We start from the raw sequence: 13,230 nt of genomic DNA on the forward strand, positions 1-13,230 counted from the left end.
ACATGCTTGAAGCAAACTTGTTTACCCACAATTTTGGAAGGGTGACAATTTTTCAAACCTTTTTTTGGAGTTTTGTGTGAAATTGTGTCCAATTTGCCTTTTTTTCCTCAGTTTTTTCCTTGTTCCAATAAACACAAAGGAAATAAACATGTGTAAAACAAAACTTGTGTAATTGCAGTAAATTGCACAACAACTTTTGGGGTCCAATTTCTCCAGTTAGCCTTGGAAAAAAAATTTTGACCAAATTATGAGGCTGCAGGAGCGTGGGCAGATATATAAGAACAGCGGCAGTGCAGGCACCATACCTTGAGAAAGAGGGACGTTGCCCTCGAAACGCGTCGGGTTGGCCCCTGCACACGTCCGTTAGTTATAGACAGGTGATGTCACCACCTTACCACGCCCCCCGCTCACCTCGCTACGCTGTCAGCGGCGTTATCGGCCGGGGCTAACGCTGACACACGGCGGCGGGTTTTGTCCGGGGGACTGCAACCTCAAGGAGGATGCTCCCATTGCTAAGGATCTTTGGACTGTGAATGAGGACACCGCCAGACAAGTGGCCATTCTTTACACAGGACGATACTTCATGTTGTGAGTGCCGTTCAGCGCGGCAACCTTTTACATTACACAAAAATGAGAAATCACTGGTCAACTTTTAACCCTTATAACTCAGTCCTTACCAAAAAAAATGTTGGTTCCAAGATTGTGCTGATGTAAAGTAGACATGTGGGAAATGTTACTTATTAAGTATTTTGTGTGACATATCTGTGTGATTTAAGGGCATGAAAATTCAAAGTTGCAAAATTGTCACTAAATTTCCATTTTTTTCACAAATAAACGCAAGTGATATCAAAGAAATTTTACCACTATCATGAAGTACAATATGTCATAAGAAAACAATGTCAGAATCATCAGGATCCGTTGAAGCATTCAGAGTTATAATCTCATAAAGGGACAGTGGTCAGAATTCTAAAAATTGGCCCGGTCATTAACATGCAAACCACTCTTGGGGATAAAGGGGTTAAATATCACATCTTTTGGGTCATTTTGAAAAGATTGCAGCTTTTTGCTCAAAATATTGCCAAAAATGGTTTATTTTTTAGTTTCTGCAAATTTTGATGAATTTGGTGCAATAAACATGAGCAAATATCTCAAGACAAAACAAGAAAATTGGCTTAACCTCTTAATGACCGTCGATACGTCTTTCAACTGACCTGAGATATAAGAGAATTGCATCCACATATAGGTGACAATTCAGCAGTCATCAGCTGGACACTATAGCTGACAATTTGCTGCATCAGACACGATCAGTGTTGTCACCGTCCATATCTGTTTAACCCCTTAGATGCTGCTGTCAATAACTACTATGTCATATAAATGGTTAACAGAGCGTGGCTTCTCCATCTTTATCATTATCGGCAAAGTGAGATCATGATTGTGTGGTCCTGATGTTTGTCATGGCAATTCACTACCAGACAGTGGCCTTAGGCTATGTGCACACGATGCGGATTTGCTGCAGATCCGCAGCAGATATTTCCGCACAGAAACGCTGCAGATCCGCACTGTGATTTACAGTACAATGTAAATTAATGGGTAAAAAAAAAAGTTGTGCATATGGTGACGAAACATCAGTGCGGAATTGCTGCGGATTTAAAAGAAGTGCATGTCACTTCTTTTGTGCGGATCTGCAGCGTTTCTTCACCCCTCCATGATAGAAATCCGCAGTGGCAGAAAATCCGCACAAAATCTGCATCAATTCCGCAGCTAATCCGCACAAAATCCGCATAAAAAATGCAGCAAATCTGCAGCTGCGGATACTGCCGGGAGATGCGGATTTTGTGCAGAAAATTCTGCACCACAATTCCTTCGTGTGCACATAGCCTTAGAGTCTGCCGGCTACCTGTTAAAAAGTCAGCGACATTTAGGTTGTAAAAATCAACTTTTTCATTTCTATCATGCCACTTTGTATTAATTCCTGAAAAGCACCTGTTAATAAAGGTTAATAAACTACCTGACTGCAGTTGTCAGAATGTTAGGGGGTGCTGTTTTTAAAACGGTATCAGTTTTGGGTGTTTTCCAATATATAGGACCCCCAGAGTCTCTCCAAACCTGGATAGGCTCCTAAAAAAAATATTTTGTATATTTCCTTGAAAAAATAAAAAATTGCTGCTACATTTGTAAACCTCTTAGGCCATGTTCACACTTCGCGGTTTTTACCGCAGATCCGTGGCGATTTTGATGCTGCGAGTCCGCAGCAGTTTCCATAGCGTTTACATTAACATGTAAACCCTATGGAAACCGCAAACCGCAGTGTGCATGCTGCGGGAAAAAACACGCAGAAACGCAGCGGTTTGCAACCCGCAGCATGTCACTTCTTTGAGCAGAATCGCAGCAATTCTGCACCCATAGGAATGAATTGATCTGCTTACTTCCCGCATGGGGCTGTGCCCACATTGCGGGAAGTAAGCGGATAATGCGCGGTTGCTACCCGGGGTGGAGGAGAGGAGACTCTCCTTCAGGCCCTGGGAAGCATGAATAGTGTAAAAAAAAAGAATTAAAATAAAAAATAATGCTATACTCACCTCTCAGCGCTGCACGCGGCCGTCCCCGGTCTCAGTTGCTGTGCGAACAGGACCTGCGGTGACGTCACGGTCACATGACCGTGACATCACGAAGGTCCTTCTCGGCACAGCATCTTTGGAACCAGACCGTCGAGTGCAGCGCCGAGGAGATCGCGACGTCAGAGGGTGAGTATAGCCAATTTTTATTATTTTTAACATTACTATTGATGCTGCATATTGCTGCATATGCAGCATCAATAGTATAGGCGGAAACCCGCAGCGGAAACCGCGGAACAAACCGCGATAAATCTACAGGGATAACCGAAGCGGGTTTGCCCTGCAGATTTATCAAATCCGCTGCGGGAGAACCCGCAGAGGTCACACGCAAAGTGTGCACATAGCCTCAAAATGCTAATAACATAAAATAACATTTTACAATTGGTGCTGATGTAAAGCAGACATGTGGGAAATATTATTTATGAATGTACTGCTGTGGTATGACTATCTGAATTAAAGGGATAATCACTCAAAGTTTGAAAATTGCTATTTTTTTTACATTTGTCAAATTTTTGATATTTTTTATAAATAAACACAAACATATCAACCTAAATTTACCATTATCATAAAGTATACTGTGTCACAGAAAAAAACAATCTCAAAATCACTGGGATTTGTTGAAGCGTTCCAGAGTTATTACCACATTAATTGACACTGGTCAGATTTTTTTAATTTGTCTTTGTCTCTAAGGCCGGCGTCACACTAGCGTGTTTTACGGATGTATGAGAGGTGCAGAAAATACGCCCAGCTCCTATCTGCCGTATTTTACTGATCCGTATTATATGGTCTTGTACGGCCATAGAAAATTAGAAAATCGTAGCATGCTGCATTGTCACCGTATTGCACAAAAAATCTGCCAAAAAAAGTCTATGGGAACGAGAAAATTACGGATTACACACGGTCCATGTGTGTGACTTGCGAGAAATACGCACCGGTGTTCTCTAGAAAAGCCGGCAATTCAGTGCGGTGTACAGTAAAATCACACTGACAGAGTAGAATAGGTAGAATAAATGTGTACACATAGAATAGGTAAATATATATATATATATATATATATATATATATATATATATATGTATATGTCAGTGAGATACATATTTATACATTTATACTTAATTCAGCGCTAGATAGCAGAAAAGCCGGTAATTCAATTGCCGGCTTTTGCTCTCTCCTTCACAAAGCCGACATGATATGAGACATGGTTTACATACAGTAAACCATCTCATATCCATTTTTTAATACATATTCCTCTTTACTAATGTAACAAGTGTCTGTGTGTAAAATTTTGAAGCTCTAGCTATTAAAGGGTTAAATCCCGGAAAAAATTGGCGTGGGCTCCCGCACAATTTTCTCCGCCAGAGTGGGAAAGCCAGTGACTGAGGGCAGATATTAATAGCATAGGGAGGTACCATGGTTATAGGACCCCCCTGACTAAGCACATCTGCCCCCAGCCACCCCAGAAAAGGCACATCTGGAAGATGCGCCTATTCTGGCACTTAGACTCTCTCTTCCCACTCCCGTGTAGTGGTGGGATATGGGGTAATGAAGGGTTAATGTCACCTTGCTATTGTAAGGTGACATTAAGCCAGGTTAATAATGGAGAGGCGTCAATTATGACACCTATCCATTAGTAATCCAATAGTACGAAATGGTTAATAAAACACACACACACATAATTAAAAAATATTTTAATGAAAAAAAGACACAGGGTGTTTTAATATTTTATTATACTCTCAATCCACCTGAAAACCCTTGTCACCTGAAATAAAGTTAAACATAACAAACAACAATATTCCATACCTTCCGTCGATCAGTCTTGTCCCACGCTGTAAATCCATCTGAAGGGGTTAAATCATTTTACACCCAGGAGCTCTGCTAATGCAGCTGTGCTCCTGTTTGTAAAATTTGGTGAATGAATGGAATGCAGGGGAATGTCCAATAGTTACCCCGAGTCACGGTGATGCACCCTCTGCTGGATGAACTCATATGAACTCAAGCCTGGGAACTTTTCAGAAAAGTTCTGGATCACTGCGTTGAGAAACACGTGGTGGTGTCTCCGCCGTGTTGGATGTTTTGATCTCCCTGAGGTCATTCATCCTTATGTTTATAGTCTTTTCACCAGGCACTGCTCCTAATAGCCAGTTTCCTACTCCACACTGATGAGGGGCAAATACCCTGAAACAGCTGTCTGTGGATGGATACCATGTTTTGGCATACGTGGTTTTCCTTTTTTGGATGCTGCCCTTCCCGTGGTTGTTCCTTCCCGGTGAAAGACCTGCCTATTCATTGCTTGCGTTGAGAAACACATGATGGTGTCTCCACGGCTTTTCTACATGCATTTGCATATTTCCCTTTAGGGATGGGGGGCAGTGTTCTGGATCACTGCGTTGAGAAACACATGATGGTGTCTCCGCGGTGTTGGATGTTTTGATCTCCCCGAGGTCATTCACCCTTATGTTTATTGTGAGTTCATAGGCACCAAATATGTCTAGGTTTTTTTTATCTAAGTGGTGAAAACAAATTGCAAACTTTGTTAAAAAAAAGCGTCTTTTTCCGATACCGGTAGCGTTTCCATTTTTCTTGATCTCTAGTTGGGTGTGGACTTATTTTTTGCATGCCGAGCTGAAATTTTTAATTATATCATTTTGGTGCAGATACGATATATATTTTTATTTTTTTTTTTAATATTTATTTTCAAATTTTCAAATTCCAAGAACAAGACAAAGAATACATGAACATTAATCAAGCAGGAGCAAGTTAAAATTAAATACATGTGGAGACCATCCAGTAACATCTAGCCTCCAATTCCTGCCTAGCAGTGTCAAAAGAAAATTCTGCATACAAATTTCTAGTAAAATGGTAAGATAGAGGTACCAGTCCATGTTTCTCAAATATGTCAAAAATAAAACTATAACTATAACAGAAAAGCAAAACATTAAACAAAAATGGGTGTACCAGGGGGGTGAAATAATGAATCAGACTATAAGTTATAGATCTGGGGTAAGCAAAGATGAGCAGGTGGAGTAACGAAAGGACTACCCAATATGCTTGAATTATTCATGTTTATCATAGAGCTGAAAATAATCGGTAGTATATAAACCAATTAGGTTAGTTGAGTCCGGGTCCATCACAGTGCCGAAAAGCAATAAAAAAAGAGGATAAATTGCATGTGTTTAGTAGAAGTAGTTATTAAGAAGCTATGGGGTAGTTGGAGAGGCAAGTTGCCATGGGAGCCAAGTAAGAAAAAATTTGTTGTGTGTGTGAGCATCCCAGCTAGATAGCTCTTCCATCCTATGGATGTCCTGTACTTTTTTAATCCATTTGCTAATATGAGGGGGAGATGTTTGCCGCCAATGTAAGGAGATCAAATGCTTAGCCGCAGCTATCAGAAGGGGAAGCAAGTCATGTTTTTTAGGGTTGTATGCCTTCATGGGGAGTGATAGCAGAACTTCTTGGGGAGTTAGACTCCGTTTAAACAATCCTATCTGGCGTAGGTAAGCAAAGATGTCTTCCCAAAATTTAACGATAATTGGACAAGACCAAAAAATATGAAACAAGGAGCCTTTAGATAACTTACATCTCCAGCATAGAGGTGAATCAGAGAGGCCTAAGTGGTAGAGCAAATCCTGGGTTCTATACCATCTGGAGAGGATTTTGAAGGCATTTTCTTGCAACAGCACACACCTTGAAAAACTGTGTGAGTGTCCCAGAACCTGCTCCGTCTCCTTCAATGTAAGAGATATGTTTAATTAAGTTTCCCATGAGGATATATACAAAGGTTTAAATTGACTTTTGGGGGAAATTAGGTTGGAGTATAATTTAGATACTAGCTTGGAAGGCAAGGGTTTGAGTCGCAAGAGGAGTTCAAACCATAGCCAGTCTGTATTAGGCTGGATATCTGATTTAAGTTTTGAGATAATATGTTGGACATGATGTGTTTGAATAAAGTTCCTAGGTCGTTTTTTAGCATCTTGAGGCCAGTTGTCTACACAGTCAATCTGGTTGTTAAGTAACTGAGAAATTGGGAGGGCCGGTAAAGAGTTCCATAAATCAAATACATCTATGTATTTTGGTTCCATGAGCCAGGGTATAATCATTAGAGGGATAGTATCCAGGAAAAAGCAATTTGACCATTTATTAGGGATAAACGCTCGTCTTATAGCCAAGGTGTTGTTGGTTATTATCTCCAATGAGCCCTGCGGGGGGGCAGCAGAGGTCCAGAGGTATATCTCCGCTTCTTTCCCTAGTAGCATAAATTCTAGATTAGGGTTTTTTTGGTCAGATACAAATTTAGTTAGATTTATCCATCGAGCTAAGTGTATTGCCTGATAGTAGGTCTTGAGACTAGGAAGTCCCAGGCCGCCCTTTTTTCGTGGGAGAGAGAGGATTTTGATTGGGAGTCTGGCTCTTTTACCTCTCCACACAAAAACATTGGTTATTCTATTGGCTAATACAAAGAAGGATTTGGGAAGAGGTATTGGTATCATGGTCATATGATAGAAAATTTTAGGTAAAATATAGGTTTAATTATGTTAATCCTACCAATCCACAAAGATATGGCAAATCATTGGATTTTAGAAGGTTTTGTATATTATTTAGTAGGGGCTCAAAATTATATTTAAAAAGGGTGGAGGGGTCTGCGGTAAGTAGGACGCCTAGGTATTTCAGTTTTTCAGGGAGCCATTTAAAGGGGGTAATCTTTTTGAGATCAGAGACTACATTTTCTGATAATGAAATATTCAGAACTTCTGATTTGTGCATATTGACTTTAAAGTTAGAGATGACTCCAAATTCATCTAGTAGTTCCAATAGTTTAGGAAAGGCTATCCCTGGGTTTGAAATCAGAATCAGAAGGTCATCTGCAAAAGCAGCCATCTTAAATTCTGATTGATCCACTATTAGACTCCTCCTGTCTTATTCTCTGTACCAGAGTCTCCATAACTAATACAAAAAGGGTGGGGGAGAGAGGGCAGCCCTGCCTGGTTCCATTTCCAATCCCAAAGGAGTCTGAAAGCAACCCGTTGACTCTAACTCTAGCTGTTGGGAGTGAATACAGAGTCATAATGGCATCAATAAGAGGTTGGGGGAAGTCAAACTTCTGTAAAGTGCAGACCATATAATGCCAGCTGACCCTGTCAAATGCTTTCTCGGCATCAGTTGAAAGCAAAGCCAACGGGATGCCGGAGTGTCTGGCATGTGAAATAGCTAAGAGAATTTTTGTGGCATTGTCCTTTCCCTCCCTACCCCTAACAAAACCCACTTGATCGGGGTGGATTAAGGACTCTAGAACAGTGTTAATCCTGGAAGCAAGGATTTTAGCCCATAGTTTTAGGTCAGAGATTAATAAAGAGATAGGACGATAATTGCCACATAGGCTGCCATCTCTCCCGTCCTTTGGAATAACAGAGATATGTGCCTCTAAGGTCTGTTTGGTTGGGAGTTCCTGCAAGGAAAGAGTTGAATAGAGAGGTCAAATGCGGGAGGAGTAAATCCGAGAATTTTTTATAATAGGACACGAGGAAACCATCTGGGCCTGGAGTCTTATTAATTGCCATATTCTGTAACGTATCGCTAATTTCTTGGGGGGTGACTTGAGACAGGAGGGTCACATGATCTTTGGTTTGAATTTTTGGGAGGGAAATCGAGGCTAAGAATTCTTGGATCCTGTCTATCGCAGTTAAACGATCTTTCATGGGGTCAGGTGGTTCTAAGTTATAGAGAGATTCATAATAACATCTGAACACCTCTGCAATGTCTTCGGACCTATCAACCTTCGTGTTGGGGTCTTTAAAGATATGTTTTATAAATCTATTTTCTGCTTGTTTTTTAAGTAGATAAGAGGTTAGCTTACTATTTTTGTTACCGTGGGCATAAAATTTATATCTACATTGCATAAAAGTCTTAGCAGATTTAAGATTAAGCAGATCTTTCAATTTTTAACGAAGGGCGATTAGGTCCTGTTGAAGGTTTTGGGTATTAGATTTTTTATGGAGACGTTCAGTGATTGCAATCTGATGTAAGAGTGACATAATCTCTTTTTCCTTTTGTTTTTTAGTGTGAACCCCAATTGATATGAGTTCTCCCCTAAGTACTGCCTTATGCGCTTCCCAAATGTTAGGTGTTAGTGGTCCCTCCGTAACATTTTCTAAAAAGTAGTGTGAGATCGTGTATTTTACCCTCTCCAGATTTTGTGGGTCATCCAGTAAGGTTTCATTCAGTCTCCAGGTTGTCAGATACGATATTTTGATCGCCCGTTATTGCATTTTAATGCAATGTCGCGGCGACCAAAAAAACATAACTCTGGCATTTTGACTTTTTTTCTTGTTACACCATTTAGCGATCTGTTTAATCCTTTTTTTATTGATAGATCGGGCGATTCTGAATGCGGCGATAACAAATATGTATGTTTGGTTTTTTATTGTTTTATTTTGAATGGGGCAAAAGGGGGGTGATTTGAACTTTTTAAATATTTTTTATATATTTAAAAACATTTTTTTTTTACTTTTGATATGCTTCAATAGTCTCCATAGGAGACTAAAAGCTGCCATAACCCGATTGGCTCTGCTACTGTTATGACCCCAATGGCAGAGGGTCTCAGAATTTATAACCAAGTCTGCAAACACAAAAAACCAGCTCATAGGGCAGTGGTAACTAAGCTGACCATATACCTGAACCTAGCACCACAAATAGCAGCAGCCAGGGAACGTACCTACGTTGGTTCTAGACGTCTCGCGCCAGCCGGAGAACTAACTAACCCTAGAAGGGAAAAGATAGACCTTTCTTGCCTCCAGAGAAAAGACCCCAAAAGTTGGATACAAGCCACCAACAAATAATAATGGTGAGGTAAGAAGAAAAGACAAACGCAAGGATGAACTAGGTTTTTTAGCAAAGAGAGGCCCACTGACTAATAGCAGAATATAGGAAGATGACTTATACGGTCAGCAAAAACCCTATCAAAATTTCCACACTGAATATTCAAGAACCCCCGAACCGTCTAACGGCACGGGGGGAGAATATCAGCCCCCTAGAGCTTCCAGCTGTATCAGGAATCACATTTGGTACAAGCTGGACAGAAATAAGAGCAAATGCAAATAACCAAAAAATAAGGAAGCAGGACTTAGCTTATTTTGCAAGAACCAGGACCAGCAGACAGGAGCAAACAGAAAGGAACTGATTACAACGATGCCAGGCACCAAACTGAAAATCCAGGAAGCTTAAATAGCAACACCCCTGGACTAACGAGCCAGGTGGGTACCAAGCTAGATAAAGAAGCTCAAAGTGTCATGTCGCTAGTGACCACAAGAGGGAGCCAAAAAAGTCCAATTCACAACAGTACCCCCCCTTAAGGAGGGGTCACCGAACCCTCACCAAGACCACCAGGATGATCAGGATGAGCAGCGTGAAAAGCACGAACTAAATCGGCCGCATGAACATCAGAGGCGACCACCCAGGAATTATCCTCCTGACTATAGCCCTTCCACTTGACCAGATACTGAAGCCTCCGTCTAGAGAGATGAGAATCCAAGATCTTCTCCACCACGTACTCCAACTCGCCCTCAACCAACACCAGAGCAGGAGGCTCAACAGAAGGAACCACAGGCACAACGTAGCGCCGCAACAAAGACCTATGGAACACGTTGTGAATGGCAAACGACACCGGAAGATCCAAGCGAAAGGACACTGGATTAAGGATTTCCAAAATCTTATAAGGACCGATGAAGCGAGGCTTAAATTTAGGAGAGGAGACCTTCATAGGAACAAACCGAGAAGACAGCCACACCAAATCCCCAACACGAAGTCGGGGACCCACACCGCGGCGGCGGTTGGCAAAATGCTGAGCCTTCTCCTGTGACAACTTTAGGTTGTCCACCACATGATTCCAGATCCGCTGCAACCTATCCACCACAGAATCTACCCCAGGACAGTCAGAGGGCTCAACATGTCCCGAGGAAAAACGAGGATGAAAACCAGAGTTGCAGAAAAATGGCGAAACCAAAGTAGCGGAACTAGCCCGATTATTAAGGGCAAACTCAGCCAATGGCAAGAAGGTCACCCAATCATCCTGATCTGCAGAAACAAAACACCTCAAATAAGCCTCTAGAGTCTGATTTGTTCGCTCCGTTTGGCCATTAGTCTGAGGATGAAAGGCAGACGAAAATGACAAATCAATGCCCATCTTAGCACAAAAGGATCGCCAGAACCGGGAAACAAACTGGGATCCTCTGTCAGACACGATATTCTCAGGAATGCCGTGCAAGCGAACCACATTCTGAAAGAATAAAGGAACCAGATCGGAAGAGGAAGGCAACTTAGGCAAGGACACCAAATGGACCATCTTGGAAAAGCGATCACATACCACCCAGATGACAGACATGCCCTGAGACACCGGACGATCTGAAATGAAATCCATGGAAATGTGTGTCCAAGGCCTCTTCGGGACAGGTAAAGGCAAGAGCAACCCGCTGGCACAAGAACAGCAAGGCTTAGCTCGAGCACAAGTCCCACAGAACTGCACAAATGACCGCACATCCCGTGACAAGGAATGCCACCAAAAGGACCTAGCCACCAAATCTCTGGTGCCAAAAATTCCCGGATGCCCTGCCAACACCGAGGAATGAACCTCGGAAATGACTCTGCTGGTCCATTTATCAGGAACAAACAGTCTGTCAGGTGGACAAAAGTCAGGTCTACCAGCCTGAAATCTCTGCAACACACGTCGCAAATCCGGAGAAATGGCTGACAAGATTACTCCCTCTTTAAGAATACCAGCTGGCTCTGAAACTCCAGGAGAGTCAGGCACAAAGCTCCTTGAAAGAGCATCAGCCTTCACATTCTTTGAACCTGGTAGGTACGAGACCACAAAGTCAAAACGGGAGAAAAACAATGACCAACGGGCCTGTCTAGGATTCAGGCACTTAGCAGACTCGAGATACATCAGATTCTTGTGATCAGTCAAGACCACCACACGATGCTTAGAACCCTCGAGCCAATGACGCCACTCCTCAAATGCCCACTTCATGGCCAACAACTCCCGATTGCCAACATCATAGTTCGGCTCAGCATGCGAAAACTTCCTAGAAAAAAAAGCACATGGTCTCATTACAGAGCAACCAGGGCCTCTCTGCGACAAAACGGCCCCTGCCCCGATCTCAGAAGCATCCACTTCAACCTGAAAGGGAAGTGAGACATCAGGCTGGCACAAAACAGGCGCCGAAGTAAACCGGCGCTTCAGCTCTTGGAAAGCTTCCACGGCTGCAGGAGCCCAGTTAGCAACATCAGAACCTTTCTTGGTCATATCCGTCAAAGGTTTAACAACGCTAGAAAAGTTAGCGATAAAACGACGGTAGAAGTTAGCAAAACCCAAGAACTTCTGAAGACTCTTAACTGACGTGGGTTGAGTCCAATCATGAATAGCTCGGACCTTGACTGGGTCCATCTCCACCGCAGAAGGGGAAAAAATAAAACCCAAAAAGGGAACCTTCTGTACTCCAAAGAGACACTTTGAGCCCTTAACGAACAAAGCATTCTCACGCAAAACCTGAAACACCGTCCTGACCTGCTTAACATGGGAGTCCCAATCATCAGAAAAAACCAGAATATCATCCAGATAAACAATCATAAATTTATCCAGATACTTCCGGAAGATATCATGCATAAAGGACTGAAAAACTGAAGGAGCATTAGAAAGCCCAAAAGGCATCACCAAGTACTCAAAATGACCTTCGGGCGTATTAAATGCAGTTTTCCATTCATCGCCTTGCTTAATGCGCACAAGGTTGTACGCACCACGAAGATCTATCTTGGTGAACCACTTGGCACCCTTAATCCGGGCAAACAAGTCTGACAACAGAGGCAAAGGATACTGAAATTTAACAGTGATTTTATTCAGAAGCCGATAGTCTATACAAGGTCTCAAAGATCCATCCTTTTTGGCCACAAAAAAGAATCCCGCACCAAGAGGGGAAGAGGATGGACGGATATGCCCCTTCTCCAGAGACTCCTTGATATATGAACGCATTGCGGTATGCTCAGGTACAGACAGATTAAATAATCTTCCCTTAGGAAATTTACTACCTGGAATCAAATCTATAGCGCAGTCACAATCCCTATGAGGAGGAAGAGCACTGGACCTGGACTCGCTGAAAACATCCTGATAATCAGACAAATACTCAGGAACTTCCGAAGGAGTAGAGGAAGCAATAGACACCGGCGGGGAATCACCATGAATTCCCTGACAGCCCCAACTTGACACTGACATTGCCTTCCAATCCAAAACTGGATTATGGGTCTGTAACCATGGCAGACCCAAAACGACCAAATCATGCATTTTATGCAGAACAAGAAAACGAATCACCTCCCGATGTTCAGGAGTCATGCACATGGTTACCTGTGTCCAAAACTGCGGCTTATTTTCCGCCAATGGCGTAGCATCAATACCTCTAAGAGGGATAGGATTTACCAACGGCTCAAGTACAAAACCACAGCGCTTGGCAAATGACAGATCCATAAGACTCAGGGCAGCACCTGAATCCACAAACGCCATAGCAGGGTAGGAAGACAATGAGCAAATTAAAGTCACAGACAAAATAAATTTAGGTTGCAGATTACCAATGGC

The sequence above is a fragment of the Ranitomeya variabilis genome, chromosome 2, assembly GCF_051348905.1.
Source record: "Ranitomeya variabilis isolate aRanVar5 chromosome 2, aRanVar5.hap1, whole genome shotgun sequence".
In the NCBI taxonomy this organism is placed as follows: domain Eukaryota; kingdom Metazoa; phylum Chordata; class Amphibia; order Anura; family Dendrobatidae; genus Ranitomeya; species Ranitomeya variabilis.